At 48.1% G+C, this 20,404-nt stretch overlaps 1 protein-coding gene across 1 annotated transcript in view; it reads right to left on the bottom strand.

Annotated features, from left to right (window-relative positions):
* Positions 1-20,404, bottom strand: part of LOC117880099 (dedicator of cytokinesis protein 3-like) — a 252,869-nt gene that overhangs the window by 232,004 nt on the left and 461 nt on the right. The window lies entirely within an intron of this gene.

The following is a 20,404-nucleotide window of genomic DNA, read 5'->3' as shown; positions in this document are numbered from 1 at the left end:
ACCTATTTATCACAAATGTAACATTTATTATTGACTGTACTGTTATATACAACAAAGTTAAATAAGTCGGAGTACTACATCTACTGAAGCATGAAACAAAAAAGTTCTGTAACAAGATCACTATGCTTCTCCCCTTATCCAAAAAGATGGCAGACCCTTCCATAGTGTGGTGATTAATACCATTTAAGGGGAGGTCATGAACTAAGAGAATGATTTTTCATGATTTTGAAAAAGATGTGGTTAAACAGCCTTTAGAAGAACTAGGGAACTTGACATGCAGCAAGGGTTGAAATATTTTATGAAGTTTCTAGCTCAATTCCATGTTAGAGTTGATGAGGAAGTGCATGTGTTGCAAAAACCAAAAGAAACCGAAAGTTGTTTTTTTTTTTTAAAACAGCCTGCAATGTACTGAGTACCTGTTCTGTTTTACACCAAAGTTATTTCTGCCCTACTTGCACATACAAACTTATCTAGTAACTGTGATTAACTTCATTTTCCCAACCTAACATCTTCTACAAACTCAGACCTTGAGTACATGGAGTAGGACTTTGTACAGAAAATTCACTTGCTGGATTGGTTTGTTTGTTGTGTTCTCTGCTGCAGCAATTTACAATTTAAGGGAGCAGTCATATTTCTTCCCTGTCTGTTATATATTCATTTAATATGGGGAAAGGACACTGAATGTTTGGTTGTAAACAAAAGGGATGGGAGCATGTGGATCTGGGAAAATAACCCAACATATATCTCACTCAGTGCACCAAACTACATTACCAATACTCTGGCGTTCAATTTGACAAATTAAACAGATTACAATTAGGGGATGATGGTGATTGTCACCTCGATTTCAAGGATGACACCACCAACAATCATAGATTGCATTCATGGGTCTTTGTGTGACTCCATAGACCCAATTCAGGAAGAACGTTTATCGCACTGGCCATAGAGCCCATTGCCAAGTTCTGTTGATTAGCTGCATGTTCTTTCTGTGCCCGATGCTGTGTATCCAGCTGTTCAACACCATTCTTCTCAAACTCATGGACACCCACACTTATAAAGTGGTACCCAGGCAATACGATCAATAGCCAGTCATTCAAAGGTTGAGTCAGAAATGTTTGTTTTGTGCAGATTTTATTTCAGGGAGTCCGATGCATTTAATCTGTCCTCCACATTTACAACTGCCAGTGCTTAATTCGGAATATGACTTGTTTTGTTAAATGGGTCTCAGGCATCCTAATTACATAGCCAGTACATCTCAAGTGGATGAAGATCAAATCAGACTCAATCCCAATCAAATAAGATTTCACCAGGACTTCCATATTCAAAACACAGTCCTGCCATGATGTCCAGCAATCATCGTAGGTGTCACAAAAACGGAAGGTTTTTTATGTGCTGTTGATAAAAAGGTCCATGTTTCACACCTGTAGAGCAATGTCATGAGGACAACAGCATTACAGTCTTTGATTTTTGTCTGTAGAAAAAATCCATGTTGCTTCCAGATTTGGTGATGGAGGCTACCATATGCAGCACTGGCTTTCTTGATTTACGTATCCATGTTGTGGTCAATTGTCACTTCATTGTTCAACATGCTGCTGAGATAAGTGAACTGTTTGCAACCCTGGAGTGTGGTACCTTTCAAGTGTATTGACAGGTCTTAGTACAGTTATTGAGGAGTGATTTTCATTTGGCTGATGGTGAGGCCAAAGTTTTTAGCTGCCACAACAAAGCAGGTTATAAGATCTTGTAGTGCTGCATCAGTGTGTGCCATCAAGGCACAATCATCGGAGTAAAGCAGTTCCTGGATCAACACTTTATCACCTTGGTGTTCGCATGTAAATGCAGAATGAAGAGTTCACCAGTGCAGAAGTGTATAAAGACACCATTTGAAGAGCCACAAAGGGCTTCCTCTAGCATCGCAGCAAAGAATAGACCAAAAAGGCTAGGAGAGAGGACACCTCCTTACTTCACCCTGTTCATGACTGGAAATGGGTCTGTTAGATCACCATCAATGCTAACTCTTCCAGCCATGCGTTCATGTAATTGCCAAACAATGTTAATAAATTTCTCGGTTATCCAAATTTAGCAAGTAATTTCCAGAGAGCACTGTGGTTGACCGCGTTGAATGCTTTGGTTAGCTCGAAAAACATGATGTGCAAAGGTTGGTGCTGTTCACAACATTTTTCCTGTAACTATTGAATGAAGAAATTAGTGTCAATAGTGCTCCTCTGAGCACAAAAGTAGCACTGTGACACTGTGACTCAGATAGATGATGGTGATGATGTGGGTCAGGAGTCATTTCAGGCAGATCTGGGCAAGAATCTTGCTGGCCACAGACAGCAAAGAGATGCCGCTGTAATTACCACAGTTGCTTTTTTGAGCCTTTATGCTTCTAGATGTTGCTATCTTTCAGTTGTTATGGTATGATTTTTTGAAGCCAGACATGTAAGAAAAATTCAAAAAGCCTAACAATAAGAATTTCTCCATGTTTGAAAGCTTCAGCTAGAATAGCATTAGGACCAGAAGATTTATTATTCTTTCTTACTTGAACCATAGACAACCTGTGCCTGCTGACAGTGGAGGGAGGCCGCAATCCCAGAACAACTTGAGTTACGCCCCCGCCAAGCAGCGGCCCCTCCGTGCAACTCCCAGCTGTTCCTCTGCCTCTCCTGGCAGAGTTAAAGTGGTGCCCCTCCTGCAGCTCTGCGTCTCCATGTCTGATGCAGCTCCCCAGCTCAGCTGCTCCACCGGGGTGGGGCCTGGCCACAACAAGCAATCTGGGAGGGGGCATTTGACCCCACATGTAGCCCCCCAAACACATCACCTCTGACTCTGAACACCCTCCAACACCTTGGCTCATGTGGGTGGATTGCCAAGCATCTGAGATGTGGGCAATTTGCGGACATTGTCCAGTGACTCATCAGAAACAGTAGATAAACAATTAACATGTTCACACCACCACTGATTGATGGCAGTGCAATCTGTGATGAGAGATGCAACATTAGCCCTTGTTAGCAATAACAAGGCAGATTGGGTAGGACCATACACTGCACTGACCCCATCACAGAAACCTTTGGAGTCGTGTTTTTATCAGCAAAAGCCTATAGTTCCACCTGCTTTACGGTCAAACCACAAATTTTGCATTTGGCAGAGTTTGCACTGGAGCGTGCTGCAATATACCCAGTATGTGGCCTTTTCTGACACAGAAAGGCTCAGCTAAGAGCGCAACTGTGCTTGTCATTTGCTATCAAGGCAATTTGATAGTTCAGGAACATCATCACTGCACCAGTCTGGATAACAGCATTTCATGTACCCAACATAGTCCACAACAGTGTTATAGAGTGTGTCATGCAGGGATATCCATTTGGCAGATACATCATCACTATTCATTGGAAGAGTTTCTAAAACAGTTGTTAGCTGTGTTGAAAGTTGTTTAATGATCACCAAATCTTTCACCCAGGCAGTATTTATGTGCTTACCTGACTTTTTTTCCCCATTTTTGGCCAAATAAAGAGGGAAAGCTTTGATTGAACAAGATGGTGATGAGTCAAACAATCAGCTCCATGTAATATCCAAGTTGCGAGCACATCTTGTACATTAGGCTGTTGGACCAATGCACACTCGATCAGATGCTAGTGATGTGAGCAAGAGTGCATCCAGGTAGTTTTATATTTGTCAGGGAGTTGGAAGACAGTGGAGCTCAACACATCATCAGCAAAAGTAGACCATTGAGGTTCATTTTGCCGACACCACGTTTGTCCACTATGCCACACCATGTAGAATCATTATGGTCAACATGAACACTAAAGTCATCTAAAATAATCAACTTTTCGTGGGGAGTCAATCAGATCAGGTCATTTAGTTCGAACAAAACTTTTCCTTACTCTCAGTTAGTCATTGTCAGTGCGTAAGTACTAATCAGTGAAGCATAATGTCCATCTCTTGGGGCAGGCAGAGCTTCATCAGTCTATCATTTATACTGATGGGTAGCATCTCCAAATGAGACAAGAGTCTTGCTGATAGGAAAGCCGACTCCTGGGATGCACAGCTTATTTTGTAGGCGTCCCTTCCAGAAAAACCTTGTATCTAGCATTCTCCTCAGTCAGCACCCCAACACTCTTCCCTAGCCCAGAGCCCCCTCCTGCACCCATACTCCCTCTCAGAGCCCACACCCTATACCCCCTCCGGCACCCCAACACTCTTCCCTAGCCCAGAGCCCCCTCCTGCACCCATACTCTCTCTCAGAGCCCACACCCCGCACCCACTCCTGCACCCCCAACCCCCTGCCCAGGCTCAACCCGGAGCCCCCTCCCACACCGAGAACCCCTCAGCCCCAGCCCAGAGCCTGCACCCCCTCCCAAACCCCTGCCCCAGGAGTGAAAGTGAGTGAGGGTGGGGGAGAATGAGTGACGGGGGGAGATGGAGTGAGCGGGGCAGGACCTCGAGGAAGGGGCCGGGTAGATCCTGGGTTGCCCTTAAATTCAAAAAGTGATCCTGGGCATAAAAAGGTAGGAGACCACTGGTCTATACAATATCTTCCAAACCCTCACACAACTAGAGTAGTCTGCCTGACAAGATGATCAGTTTGGTTTGGAGTTCAAGGAGCGTACAAACATTCCATGTCACAACCCTGAAATAAAAGGAAACTTTTCAAGGCTTGATTGAATTTTGACCACATTATGGGACACCCTCCAGACAGGGTAAGCTGGTCAGGACTCCTCAGACTGAGGTCGGCTATGCTGTCCCTGAACAGAGCAGCCAAGTTGATCAAGATGCTGTCGGACTACAATGTCACCCCAGGTCAATGCACAGTAAGCAAAGCCTTGACTTGCCCTTCATGCAGGTTCACATCTAGGACTGGCAGCGATATCTACTGCATGTCACTTTCACCACTGCCCCATCGCTGCCGGACTGGTTGGATTTTCAAAGGCTGTGAGAGAATTTTTTTTAAATGGATTAGCAGTTGCGTGCCAACAAGACCATTTCCAGTGGCAAGGTAAACCAAAACAACTGAAGGACTTGCTGGCAGCAGGTTTATTTTCAGAGTGACCTTCTCTTAGATCAGCTGCTCAACTGCCCAAGCTAATGAGCCTAGTCTGCTCAACCAAAGCCATGGTAGCCAGGGTATTTCAGAATATATCCCTGTTCACCTTCGTGGCTACCATAACGGCCTGGAAAGCAGAGTTTGCCATCATACTTCACCCTACAAAGCAATCCCCTACTTGCCCTGTTTCCACTGTCCCACTACTTGGAGAAAGGATTGGACTTTCAGGTGGTACAATATACTCAGGCAAATCCTTGACATACCAGATTAAGAAAAGTCATGTTTGCGGTGCATGTGATCCCTTTCTAGCTCTTTAAGGTGTGCTTACTTTGTTGCAGTATGAGAAATATAGGATGCCTGTTGGAAAAACTAATTTAAATAGTAGGTACTTGGCGAAACTACCAGCCTTCATGGGTGTGCCTGCCCAGCCCACCCTCTGGAACTTACAATTGGTTTAGCTTTGTTTATAGTGTTAGGTGCTTGACAATTCTTGATTTTTCACTCAGATTTACCTTTAAAGTGGGCCTGTGATGCCCAATATCAGATACCGAAAACAGCCAATCATGCTTTGGAATATGTCAACTTAGGGAATGTGTCAACTTTTATGTTTTTGGTTTAATGTCTTTTTGTGCTTTTCCCTTTCCCTCTCCAGAACCCTCTCCTATATCCTCCTTATCACCCCCACTCTTTCCCACCCCTTTCCACCTCTCTCTAGACCAACATTACCCAGGAAAATTGCGCCCTATATGACGACAGTGAATTGCATCAAGCTTCTGCAGGTGGCTGCAACTAAGGCCATATCTACACATATCATTTACCAGTAGATTGGCGCTGCTGCAATCGATGCAGCTGGTGTCAATTTAGCAGGTCTAGTGAAGATCCACTAAATCGACAGCAGAGTGCTCTCCAGTGAACTCCAGTACTCCATCGGAACGAGAAGAGTAAGGTAAGTCAACAGGAGAGCATCCCCCGTCGACGCAGCACAGTGTAGACTCCATGGTAAGTAGACTCCAGTTATGTTATTCACGTAACTGAAGTAGCGTAACTTAGGTCAACTTATCGCAGTAGTGTAGACAATGCCTAATGCTGATGCCTCCCCCCATGCTTCTGCACCTACATTATTCTCTGGAAGTCTGGCAAGTGGCAAGCATCTGGAAAGGTAATCCAAAAGTCTGCGGAGTAAGCACCTGAAGTATTTCATCCAAAGATGACACTCTGCTCCCTGGCGAATTCTATGTGGTGAGTGGGATGACAAATGACACAAACATTCCATCACCCTCATTTATAAGGTCCCACATGCCAAAAATTGTTAACATAGCCAATGGTCCTGAATCTCAATTTTATTTTCTAGAATGTAGAGACTCTAAACTACAATTAAAAGATACAAAGTATACTCATTACTAAAAAATGCAAAGGCAAATGTAGTGCTTTTGCAACAGGCACACTTGATCACAGATCAGGCTGCTCAATTAGAATGTGACTGGGTAGGAAAAGCAGTGTCTTGCTGCTTCTCATCCAAATCTATAGAGGTAGCCATACTACTCCATAAAGCGCTGGCAGTAACAGTCTAAATCAATTTCACACTATCAGGGCAGATTTTTAAAGTCACCATAAATGAATCTGAATTAATTACTGCTAATAGGCATGAAGCCTCGCTGATCCTGAAACCTTTCAGAGGTTTTTTACTAAGTTATAGGGAGAACCTCATATTCCTGTTGTGATTGCTAAGGATATGAATGAAGTGCTTGATTCTTTTGTGAATAAATCTCACACTCAGTGTCATAAACCAACCAAAACTAGAATAGCCTTGGAATTGCATATTGAAGGCCTAAGACTATGTGATATTTGGTGGCTCATATATCCATACCGATATTCATTCAGACTTTGACCCAATACCTGGGTGGATTTCTTTTTGATCTCCAGACACTTGGTTAATTCTGTAATTGACTCCTCCAATGATACCAATGCAGTCTCTGATCATGACCTACAACTCTTCAAATAGCAACAAATCCAGGTCAGAAACAACCGTGTTGCTAAAGATTTAATTCTTTGATTTTATTAGATCCCCATTTCAAAAATGTTATTGAAAAAAGAAATCACCCTCAACATTTTCTAGCAGGCAATTCTCAGATACGCTAAAGGACCATTTGAGAGGTAGAATAGAAATATTAGTTTTGAATTTGTCAAGAGGAGGAAACATGGAGAAAATATGATGGCTTTTGAGAAAAAAGTAAAAGCTTAATTTGTCTTATGCCACAGTCCCATCTCCAAAGTCGCTCCAATCCCTGATTAGCTGTAGATAAAAACCCAGTAAACTGCACTCAGCACAGGCTGAATTAACTATTTTGACTCAGGCAGGATCTAATGATCTACATAATGGAGATTATTTGTTTTGGCTTGCAAAAACAGCCATTGTTTTGGCTTGTCTCTATGGATGTGAAATAGCTCGCTGATGTCATCTGCAAAGTCAGTCTGCTAACTTTGTGTGAAAGTCCACTGTATGCCGCTTGATTTTTCTCTCATTACCCAGTATTATCCTCAAACAGTTTAGTTCATAAATTTTCAAAGTGAGGGGAGTACCTCCCTCAGGGGGTGATAGGGTTATCAAAGGGTTTATTACTGTACTGAGGCAGATTCTCTCAGGCTATTTGGATGGTGAGAGAACCTGCTTTAATACAGAAATAAAATCTTCTGACTGCACACCCACAGTTGTCACCTACCACCTCACACTAGAACCCATACAACATCATCAAACAACAACCACTCATACTTGATGTGGACCCCATTCCAAAAGAAATCTTTCCTAAAAACCCTCTTCTGACCTTCAAACATGCCCGCCTCTTGAAGCTCATCAGAAGCAAGCATAACACCGATAGACCCTGGTTGGCGGTGGGATGGATCAAACCTGGGACCTCTGGAGCTTACTGCATAAGCCTCTACCAACATGAGCTAAAAGCCAACTGGCTCTTAGCTAAGGCTGTAGAACAGACTCATTTAACTCTCTCTGTAAGTGGTCTCGGTGCCACTAGATGGGATAGAACACCACACCCAGAAGGTGTGTGGGAGCTCAAAGAGGCACCAGATCCTGGCAGGACAACAGATACAAAACTTGTAGACATATCTCCACTGCTACAATGATCAACTCCCCCCACAACATACCTTTCAAGATCCATGGGTCCTACGGATGCCTATCATAACATAGTGAGGTATTCACCCAGTGCACTAAATGCCCCAACAACTATGTGGGTGAAACCTGACAATCACTATGTTGGCAAATGAACTCATACAGGAAAATGATTTAAAAAAAAGGACAAATGCCATCATGATTTAAATCATTAGGCAGGAAGACTTGATTTAATCATAGATTTCTACATAAAAGTGCATTCTTGTTGGTTGTTACAACCTTAATACATATTCTTCACAACTCAGAGATAGATGTAAGTTTCATTTTTAGAAGGTACACAATATACATTTTTAAAGTGATTTATTTTGACAATTTTTCAGATTAGTTTTACGGCTATATCAGAAAATGAATGATTGTTTGGTTATTTCATTTACCAAAAGTAATTGAAGCAGAGATTTCTGAAGTCATGGAGGTGAACGATCTCCAATTCAACAGGTTAATCATTAATATTTGGAGGATTTTCTTGCCATGCTGTATTAGGAGAAGAACATCACCAGACAGACATTTAAATTGTTTTATTTAACTAAAACAACAACGTTATGTATTCCCGATTTTTTTAAATATTTTAACAAAACAAGCATATGAATTTTTGAATTTAGTAAAACGTTCAAGTTTTTTAAAATCAGGTTTGTTTTTGTTAAAATTGTTTTTAACTAAAATAGTTAAATGAAATATTAAAAAAAAAATTAAATCGATTGTCAGTCAGGTCAACGTGAGAAACTTAAAATATTGTCTTCTCCAGCTAACTCAGTCGTCTTCACCTTCATTTTCCTATTTGTTCATAATCTGGAAAAGAAAAAACAAGCTTTCCTGCTTTTTCAGGTCCCAAACGATTTCTCAATTTGGAATTAATTAGTCCAAAGGAAAAAAATTGTCTTTCTACACCGGCAGAAGAAGCTACTGCTGTTAAAAGTGAGATTATCACTTCAACAGTCTCCGAATCCAAGTGCTTACGTGACTTCCACCAGTTCACTGGTGTGACTTTCTTTAAAACATCATCAGCAAACATATTTTTTGAATGGTTCACCCTTAGCTCTGAAGTTTATTATAGTTGGCATTATGGAGAGATGATTGCTGGATGTCCATGTCATAGCCAACTCAACTTCTTCAGCAGTTAAGGTTTGACTCTGGTACCAAGTATTGAGAATATTTGCAAGAAAATGAGCTGGAGATAGTGCTTGTCCCATTCGTTTTTTTAATGCTTGTAATTTAATTCTGTCATTGCATAGTTCTCTTTTTAAGATCTCACTCAGTTCCTTCCAAATTTGAACAGCGTCAGCAATAAAACAGCTATTTCCCCTGCATTTTGTTCAAGGCTACAGAAATAGGCTTCAGGGTACTCAGCATGTGTTCAACAGTTCTCTTAAGCCCAATGTTGAGAACTTTGGCTGTGATAGTGCCATCTATTTTTTCACGATTTTGTTCACAAACTGTCATCAGATTAGGCCAGTAGTGCTCAAAACAGTCCACTACTGAGTTCCATCTCACATCTTGTGGGAGAGTTAGCTTGGTTCCTCCCACTTTTTTCAGAGCAGCTGCTGCAAAGTGGTTGTTACGGAAGTGTTTTGCAATTTCAACAACATTAGCCTTTATTTCTGGAACACTGAAGTCTTTGGCTAGGAGGTGCATCAAATGAGCACTGCAACCATATGTTATTAGCTTAGGACTCTCTTCACTCTATTCTGAATAATTTCTTCTCATCTTGGATACATTTGCAGCATTGTGTGTGACCAAGCTGCATAGTAGACATCTGAATTTTTTTTCCACAGTTTGTTATAGCCTTTACCACTACTTCTTGCAAGTATTTTGTTGTGTGTGCATTTCCTGATTATCAATTGTTTCTGTAAGGAATATTTTCCCCTTCTTCTGTTGTCACACAAGCACATACAACAGGATCATTGCGGACACTGCTCCACCCATCAAGACTCAGGTTAACAATTTCACCCTCTAGACATTTTGCACACTGCTCAATTTCTTTCATACACTTTATCCAACAATTTGCCTGTGACATCTGCTCTGTTGGGTGGACTGTATTCTGGTCTTAATGACTGAACCCTGCTTTGTGGAGGGGATTTGTAACATCCTTGCTTCTGTGGTGGTGGGTACCGTTGTAGTGGGGAGCGGCGTGGAGCCCTCCCCAATTCAGTCCGCTCCCCTACTGCCACCACCACCCCCTCCCCCTATCCAATTACCATCTGGCTCTGCTTTTCGCTCCCCAGCCCAGCAGTTTACTCTGTCCTTTTTCCCATCTTGGGACATTAGCAGCAGCAAGCAGGCACTAGTTTTTTGGGCACCCGTGGGTATGTGTTTCCTTTCCCCTCCCTTGGCTTTGCCCTCCCGCCCCGTGCTGCATTTGGCCGGTGGGCTCCCTTCCCCTCCGCTTCGCCCATTGCCCTGTTCTTGCAGCTGTTTGCCCCCTTTCCCTTTGCTGCCTGCCCCGCCTGTCCCCTTTCTAGCCACCCTGTTTGCTGTTTTGCCTTGTTCTGTTTTTCGGTCCTTGGTTAGTTTGTTTGCCCTGCCCTTGTCCCGCGGTACAGGCGTGGTTGCCAGCCCCATTTCCCCCTTTTAGGTTTGGTTGTTTTTGAATCCACTGTTTTTTGCTCCACTCCTGAGGCATACCTGATCTGACCCTCTCCTTCATTCCATCCCCTTGCTTCTTGCTTCCCCCTTCCGGTCTGCTCTCATTGCCTGTGTGCCCACGTTCTGCTGTCGGCGCTTGAGATTTCCACCCCGCCCCTTTTTTTCATTAATCCCTTCACTGATGCACACTTCCCTATGATATCTTAGTTTTCCCTTCCTTTCCTTAGTGCAGCCGGGGGAGCCGGTTTCTTTCATCTTGTGCTGGGAGTTGTGTTCCTTGTTTTTCCTCTGCCCCTTTCTGCTGGTGCCCTCCTGCCCTGCTTTCAGCTTAGCAGGGGGGGGATGGTAGCCGTTCTCCCCTCCCCTTCCTTCCGTTGTTGCTGCCGCGACCTCTGCCGCCTCCACCTCTGAGACCACTCCCTCGGCCGGTGGGAAGGGTCGGGGCACGAAGAAGGGCAAGGGCCCTGCCCGGAAGGCGAAACCTCCCGTGGCAGTGGTTCCTTCTCCCACTGCGGCCCCATTAACGGCCGCAGCCCCCCTTTTTCCCCCCGACCCATTGTTCCCTCCACCAGCCCTGGAGGTGCCGCTCCCTCGAACCCCAAGGCATACGCCCAGGTAGACGCGACCCCTCCACTCGCCGCCTCGCCGTCTGCCCCAGCCGCCTCCCAGAATACCATTCCCAGCAGCCGGGGCCCCTTTCCCACCCTCACCAGGGAGACAAGGTGCATTGCCTCCTGGTGTCGGCCTCGGCACGGAGGTTTCTTCGTGGGGCAACGCCCACACATGTGGTGGGGCCCACGGCCGTGGTGGTGGCCTCTAAGATGTTTGAGAAGGTAGTGTTCTTCCAGGCATCGGAGGCCACTGCCCAGGAGGCGGTGGAGAGGGGATTGGCGGTGGGGGGGGGCATTCATGTCCCTCTTGAGCCTTTGGAGGACCTGGGCGTACGGGTGGTGTTCTCCTCTGTTCCTCCCTTCCTCTCCAATGCCGCCCTTTTGCCATTCCTCTCCATCCTGGGGAAGCCCCTGTCCGTCCTCAACCCCCTTCCTTAGGGCTGTAAGGACCCCACCCTCTGCCACGTTTTGTCGTTCTGCCGGCAGGTGCAGGTTCAAGTGCTGCTGGCGGCATGTGATAGGGAGGCTTTGGAGGGGTCCTTTCTGAGGCCCCATCGAGGGGCTCAGTACCAGGTTTACTATTCTTCAGGGGAGGCCTGGTACTTTCTCTGCCAGGGAGCAGGGCACATCTGGCAGGACTGCCCCCTGGCCCAGCTCGGAGGGGCATCTGGGACCCCCGTTACCCGGAAGGGCGTCAGCTCTACCATTGCTGGTGGCCCTGATCGCCCAGTGCCTGGGCTTGCCCCTCCTCCATCCGTGACCACTGTCAACTCCGCTCAGGTCTCGGCCCCCGCGAAGTGCCCAGATGAGCATGCGGGCCCCGCCGCTGTGGTGGGTAGTAGACCAGGGCCCATGGAGGAGAGGGTGGCAGGGCCGGTAGCTGGAATCAAGCGGGGCTTGCCTCAGGGGGAGTCTGTCCCTTCCCCTGCTGTCCTGCCCTCGTCTTTCCTTACCCTCCCATCATCGCCCTCACTCCCCGGCTCTGATCCGGCTGGCCAGCCCCCTTCTTTGGGGAGCTGAGAGCTCGTGCAAAGGAGGCGCCATAAGTGGGGTGCACGGGCCCAGCACCCCTCTCTTGTTGGCAAGGGGGAAGGAACCCTCTGTAAAACTATGAAGGAATTTACTGGCGCTGGGTGTTTTCCATTGACTCCCCTGCTGATGTTCACCAATTGGAGTCGGCCGAGGTCGCTGCAGCTGCGGAGGCGGGTAGTACCACCTCTCTTATGGAGTCCCTCCCTGAGGAGGTTATGAAAGTGTCCCCCCTATCGCTTTGCCATCTGTGCCCCCTGTAGGCGCTGAAGTGGCTACTACCCCGGCTGCTGTCGAGGGGGACCCCGTAGAGGCGGGTGGGGATTTTGCCTCTATTTTTGATGAGATCGAGGCCCTAGGCTTGACCCCTACCACCGAGCGGATGGACGCCCCCCCGTGCTAGGGGGCCTCGGTCAGAGCATTTGTAATCTGCCGTTGCCCCCTTCCCCCCACCTCAGGCAGTGGCCCGTTTTGGCCACTGCAACGCCCTAGGATCTGACCATCTGCCCGGCCGTGACTGGTAATCCAGCTGATGCTGCCATGCCGAGTGAGGCAACAGCTGACACCGAGTGGCTGGGCTCTGAGCCTGCAAGTGCCCTTCCCTAGGAGGCGGGGCGGCAGCCCTCGTCACCCCCCAGTGCTGTAATCATGGGTGCCTCGGTTGGTGAGGCACCTGAGCCTAGCACTGCAGAAATGCCCCAATCCCTTGCTGCCCCTTTGACCATCGGGCCGGGTCGAGGCACCGTGTCTCGGTGGCTCTGCCACTCGGGCCCTTGATTTTGTCCCCGTTTCCTGCCCTGACCCCGTTCCAGCCCCTGTTCCTGTTCTTAATCTTTATTCCTTCCCTCCTCCTGTTGCTGCTGCCCCTAGGGTTGTCGTCCCCCCCTCTCCCCCCCCCTTTTTTTTTTTTTTTTAAACGAGGGCCCTGGGGAGGCGGGTTTTCTTTTTCCCTCTCCTGGTTCACCCTCTGCCAACATCCCTAGGGCCAAGTCGGGTGGCGTGGCATGGCACCGGAGGGACAGGTGCCGCGGCAGGGATCTGATCCCTGCTTGTCCGTCTCGATAGGCCACAGGGCTGGCAGGCGGGTTCAATCAGAGAATGCCCCGGGATCCATGACCCTGGTCCCTGCTGCGCAGGGGAACGAGATGAGCTGTTTCTTGGAGGCCACTCGTGGCTCCACGAACAGAGTGCATCTCGCTCTTCAGCGTTGGGGCAATTTCCATCTTGTTCTCCAGACCGTGAGGGACATTTTGGGGGAAGGGCAAAGGGACCGGGAAGACGGACGCTGCTTTTTCCCAGCGGACCCGCAGCTTCTGTGATGCCCTGATGGCTTTTGGAGTCGGTCACGGTTTGCTGCAAGGCCCAATGGGAACCGCTAGTGCCCCTGTCCACGAGGATCAGCCCTCCTTATGTCGCCATCCATCTTTGCCACTTTAAACACCTGGGGCTTTAGGCTGGATCTCCACAGGTGCCAGGTGCTCTCCTTTCTTCAGGATGGGGGGTACTCAGTTATTTTCCTGCAGGAGATCCACACGGACCTTGCCACCAAAGCGAGCTGGCGGCTGAAGTGGGGGGACAGGGTCTACTTCAGCTACCTTTCGGTCTGTCAGGCTGGGGAGGTGACCTGTTCTCCCCACACTTACAGCCCGAGGTACTGGGGATTACCGAGGTCATGCTGGGTCGCCTGCTGCACCTCCAAGCTCAGGTGGAAGGGCTGATGCTGCATCTTCTCAATGTCTATGCCCCGACGTCCGGCAGGCATCCGCCCTCCTCGGTTCTTTAGATCCTTGCGAGTGCCTGGTCCTGGGCGGAGATTTCAACTGCACCCTCGTGGAGTGGGATTGCATGGGGACCGAGCCGAGCCCGGCTGCCACAGATGTCCTCAGGGAGATCATAGCTCATTACTCCCTGGTGGACGTCTGGCGCAACCACCACCTGGATGACAACTCTACGTTCACTTATGTCCCGGTGGAGGAACAACGAGCCACTCCCGGTTGGATCGCATTTATTTTTCTTGCTGTCATCTTTCACAGCCCACTCTTCCAGCATTCGGCCAGCCCCGTTCTCAGAATACCATTTGGTGGCCATGACAGCCTCTCTTTCTTTGAAGAGGCTGGGGCCGGCCTATTGGCATTTCAATAACCATCTACTACAGGATGTGGGATTTCTGGCTGGCCTGCCGGGAACAAAGGCATGCCTTTCCCTCAGCACAGCGGTGGTGGGACGTGGGGAAGGTGCGTGCCCAGCTCTTCTGCCGTAGCCACATCTGGGGCGCCAGACGGCGGAGGGATTTGGTGATAGAGCAGTTGGAGCAGGAGATTTTAGAGCTGGAGAGACATCTGGCCGCCAGCCCCGGTGATCCACCCTTCTGTGGAGCGTACCGGGAGAAGCGGGAAGAGCTTCGGGCCCTTGACGATCTTCGGGTCTGGGGCGCCTTTGTTCAATCCCACATCCGTCTCCTACGGGAGATGGATCACGGCTCCTGCTTCTTCTACGCCCTGGAGAAGAAGAGGGGAGCGAAAAAGCATATCCTCTGCCTTTTGGCGGAGGATGGCACACCCTCACGGATCCGGTGGAGATGCGCGAGAGGGCCAGGGCCTTCTATGCTGGCCTTTTCTTCCCAGATCCAACGATGCCAATGCCTGCCGAGTGCTTTGGGATGGACTCCCGACGCTCAGCACAGGCGACCGGGACCGTCTGGAGCTGCCTCTCACTCTGGCAGAGTTCTCAGAAGCCCTCCGTCTCATGCCCACCAACAAATCTCTGGGCATTGACGGGCTGACCGTGGAGTTCTACCGCGTGTTCTGGGACGTCCTCGGCCTGGACCTTGCCACTGTCTGGGCTGAGGCTTTGGAGAGCGGGGTCCTCTCTCTGTCGTGCAGGCAAGCAGTGCTTGCCTTGCTGCCGAAGAACGGGGACCTCCGCGATCTCTGGAATTGGCGTCCCCATCTCGCTCCTCAGCGCAGACTATACGGTCATGGCGAAGGCCATATCGCTGCGGCTACGGTCCGTGCTGGCGGACGTGGTCCATCTAGATCAGACCTACACCGTCCCAGGCCGTACCATCTTCGATAATCTCTATCTGGTCTGGGATCTCTTGGAGCCTGGGTGTAGGGATGGTCTGTCATTCGCCCTCCTGTCCCTGGATCAGGAGAAGGTGTTCGACTGGATGGACCATGGGTATCTCCTGGGCACTCTGCGGGCATTTGGCTTCGGACCCTGGTTTGTGGGGTTTCTCCAGGTGCTCTACACCTCCGCAGAGTGTTTGGTCAAGCTCAACTGGACCCTGAGTGCACCTGTCAGCTTTGGGCGAGGAGTGCGTCAAGGCTGCCCGCTGTCGGGTCAGCTGTACACTCTGGCCATTGAGCCCTTCCTTCATCTCCTTCGCAAGAGGTTGACGGGGTTGGAGCTCCGTGAGCCGGAGGTGCGGCTGATCCTGGCAGCATATGCCGACGACGTGCTCCTCATGGTCCAGGACCCGGACAACCTGGTGTGGATGGAGGCTTGTCAAGCTATTTATTCAGCAGCCTCCTCCGCCCAGATCAACTGGGTCAAGAGCTCTGGCCTGGTGGTCGGGGCCGGGTGGCAGGCGAGCCCCCTCCTACCCGCGCTTCAATCCATCCGGTGGAGTGTGGGTCCACTGCTCTATCTTGGCATTTATTTTTCTGCCACGCATCCATCTCCACAGGAAAATTGGCATGGTTTAGAGGGCAGGGTGACTGGGCGGTTGTGGAGCTGGACAGGACTGCTCCGGTGCCTCTCCCTCCAGGGGAGAGCACTGGTGCTCAACCAACTGGTCCTGTCCATGCTCTGGTACTGACTCAACACCCTGTGCCTGCCCCCGGGGTTCCTGGCCAATCTCCAGAGGTTGGTTCTGGGTATTTTTTGGCCAGGACTGCACTGGGTCTCTGCAGGGGTTCTCTATCTTCCCCTGGAGGAGGGAGGACAGGGCCTGACGTGTATGCCCACGCAGGTCCATGTCTTCTGCCTCCTGGCCCTGCAGAGACTCCTTTATAGTGCAGGTGGCTCGGCGTGGAGCATATTGGCACACGCCTTCCTCCGCCACCTCCGTGGGCTCCGATATGACCGGCAGCTCCTTTTTCTTCATCTGAGAGGTCTTCCACGAGATCTCTCCAAGCTGCCGGTCTTCTACCAGGACCTCCTCTGGGCCTGGAGGCTGGTTTCAGCAACCAGGTCCTTTGTGGCCACTGAGTGGGCAGATCTCCTCGCAGAGCCCCTGCTACACAATCCCTATCTTCGTGTGCAGGTGGTGGAGTCCCCTTTGGTGTGTCGGAGGTTGGTCCTGGCAGGAGTCACCAAAATCGGAGACCTCCTGGACTACACCCTGGGGGGTTGGGTGGATCCCCAGGCGCTCGGTCGGCGCATGGGGCTTTCCACTCTTACGACCCCCTGGCATGTATTCCAGGAGGTGGAGGCAGCCCTGCCTCCCATGGCTCGGTTTTCCCTCGAGCGGGTCCTGCGAGAGGGTGCACCCTGCCCACCCTTCATTCCAGGCCCTCCAGATCTTTCCATCGGCCCCCTGCCCTGTGAGCCTTCCCAGCCTCCCCCTCCTCATACCTCGAGCCGGCTGCGTGAATTGCAGCCGGTTCGTTTCCAAACCGTGCCAAGGGACCATCTATAGGCGCTCGTGCTGCACACACTTCATTACCCCACCTTCGTGTCCCTCCCTGATACCAAGTGGCGGGACCTTTTACCAGCAGTGGAGCGTGGGGAACCCCAGTGGGCCAGTTTATATTCCATCTTAGACCCGCGGCTTGCCAGGGATATCAGCTGGTGGCTCCTCTATGGAGCCATGAGCATGGATGTGTACTTGGCGCAGTTCACCTCTGTCCCTGAAACCTGTCCCTTTTGTGGCGTGAGGGAGACCCTGGTGCACGTGTATCTTCAGTGCACCAGGCTGCAGCCTCTATTCCAGCTCCTCCAGAACCTTTTATTGAGGTTCTGGCTGCACTTTTCCCCGCACTTGTTTATTTACGCACACCCGATTCAAGGCCCCACAAAGTTGCAGGACCACCTTGACAACCTCCTCCTGGCCATGGCCAAGGTGGCCTTTCGTAACACCAGGGAGAGGAGGTTGGCGGGGGGGGGGCCCTGCGATGGTGGGGCTGTTTTTTGTTCATTTATCTGTTCACATATCCGGGCAGAGTTCCTCTGGGCAGCATCCGCCGGCTCTCTCGATGCCTTCGAGGAGCAGTGGGTGCTGTCCGGGGCTCTCTCCTCGGTGTCCCTTCTGGTTCCCTAGTTTTGGCCCTTTGACCCCCACGACTGTTCCTGTTATTGCATTTGTTGTCCCCCGAACTCATTTGGGTTCTGGGTTTAGTAGCCCCTCCCTAGGCTGAGGGAGGGGCTTTTAGTAGTGGTACTCAAAATGATCTCTCTCCTGTAGGCATCTAGCCCAACCCTGTCACAAGGTGTTACAGGAAGATGTCCAAGACTCCAGAAACTTTCATTATATCCCCCTTGTTGTCACTTACTCATTTCTCACTTTAAGTTGACTTTTCCAGGCTTGTTTAGAGCCCAAGAGTGATCCCTCTCTGCCTCAGCTTAAGCAAAGTCAATACAGTTACTTTTGAGTTAAGAAGGCAGAATAGTCTTTTTTTTTCAAAGATCACCATGACTACGTACAACACTCAAAAGAGACAATATTAAAACCATCAAACTTCATGTGCTGTTAGTCCACAGTGAGGAAGAATCCGTTTATAAATGGGATGGAATGAGAATTCTAGAAAATGATTAAAATTCACTTTCACATCAGAGTAAAAAAAGGTTTTAGTTACATTATTGCCACATTGTTGAACTTCATAGTTCTGCAGCTGGGATTTTCCTGCATCTACAGTCAATTTAAAGCAAAGTTAAACAGTTACCCGAAAAACACCAACAAACTAACAAACAAACATGGTACCCCGGTATACAATTTTTTATACACACCTCTACCCCGATATAATGCTGTCCTCGGGAGCCAAAAAATCTTGCCATGTTATAGGTGAAACCACGTTATATTGAACTTGCTTTGATCCGCCGGATTGCGCAGCCCCGCCCCCCCCAGAGCACTGCTTTACCGCGTTATATCCGAAATTCATGTTATATTGGGTCGCATTATATCGGGGTAGAGATGTATAAACTTAAAATACAAAAAGCTTACTTTAATACAATATTAAGGTTGCTAATATGAAGTTAAACATATCAGAAGATTTACCTCAGGTTCTCAACACAAAAACCATATATAATATTACTGGTTACAATATAGGCTCTTCTGAGAGGTTAAAATGTGTATTTTACACAGTATACACATTGTGGTAACAACAGTGCTGCAGGTACCTAAACTGAATTTTCCCCTGGGTTTTTAATTAAATCGGTAGTAGTAGTAGTAAATTTACAGCGTTATTACATGTATTATTATAGGTTTTTATATTTAATACATGCATCTCTGCTAGTAACATACACCACATTTAATTGCATTTCATATAAAACTGCATTCCTTATGTGTCTATACATTAATAAGTTCTATGATGCTTGTTCTAAGTAAATAAAATTTGTTTTTACCACATGTATAAATCAAGCTGTAATAAAACTACTACACAGCTGCATAACACAACAAATTAATTGAGAATACTTTGTCATTTACTGGTTCTCTACACCCCTCAACAATTGCTCTAAATCATTAACATTTTAATTTTATAATTGAGCAGAAGTAAACTGTCACTTCAGAAGGTAAGGTTTTCCCACATCCTAGAGATACCAATTTTCACCATAAAATATCGAGTGTTGATAAAAAGTATTTAACATATACCAAGTTTACAAGGAACAAGACATGTTTGTAAAAAAATAATGAATGTTGACTATTACAAGTATTTGTTACTACATGGGCATTATGGCATCTGATCAAAACCACATCTACTATTAATACCCAGGAAAATAATCAATGTTAGCAGAAAGTATAATGTATTTTTCCATCATTTTCAGTGATATTACACAAGATGTGAATTTTTTACAAATTCTGAAATGGAGGAAACGGTCACCTAAATATATATACCCCCTTCATATTATACATAACACCATACTACTTAGTTTCACCATTAAAGGGTTGGGGGGGTCGTTTTGGTTTTTCCAGCAGCGCTGGGTTACTAGTGTAGACGGCTGCCAGAATCCAAAAATGCTCATCAGCTTTCAATATCATAGCCAGGGTTTAGTACAGTACCAGGTTTTAACATTTATCTATATGTTACATCTTGTGTCTCTTTTCCTGGAAGAATACCAGCACTCAGAGCAGGTGCATCGCTGGCGCCCCCTAATGACATGCCATCACAATCATTCCCTTTCTCTAAACTCAACCATATAAACAAGAGCACAGACCACAGATTAAAATAGAGAGAAAAAGGAATAACAGATAAGTAGATTAAGGTTGAGACACTCGTTTACTGATTATTTCCGCAAAGAGAACCTATAAGTAGACCCTGGAAGCCTACTCCTCTCCTTCCACTCCCTTACCGCCTCAAAAAGAAACACACACACACACACACCAAGCAAGCACAGTTCAATTGGATTTCCAATTAACATAAACACTGGACTCCAGGTTCAAAAATCCGAAAGGACTAAAGTCCCCAAGCAGATGTTTCACCCCCCACACAAACCTCATGATGTTTATCTTATTTTTAGCGGGCAGCCCTTCAACGCACATGGGAGATGGGGCCAGTCCCATAACATGGCCCCCTTCGTTCCCTACTGTACCTGCAAGGCGATGGGGGCTGGGGGATGCTCAGGCCTGTGGTGCAGTTGGGAACAGTGGGATGCGAACATTGCTGCACACGTTACTGTTTTCAAAAGGCGGAGAGACGACCGCTGCCATCCAGCAGCAACAGCCCCACCCCCGCATCCCTCCACCCCCGGCCCACCACGACCCTTCCCGCTACAGCAAGTTTGGGTTCGTTGTACAACGCCCGC

Source organism: Trachemys scripta, chromosome 7 (assembly GCF_013100865.1).
Source record: "Trachemys scripta elegans isolate TJP31775 chromosome 7, CAS_Tse_1.0, whole genome shotgun sequence".
Classification (NCBI taxonomy): Eukaryota; Metazoa; Chordata; order Testudines; family Emydidae; genus Trachemys; species Trachemys scripta.
This window is presented reverse-complemented; position numbering and strand designations above follow the sequence as displayed.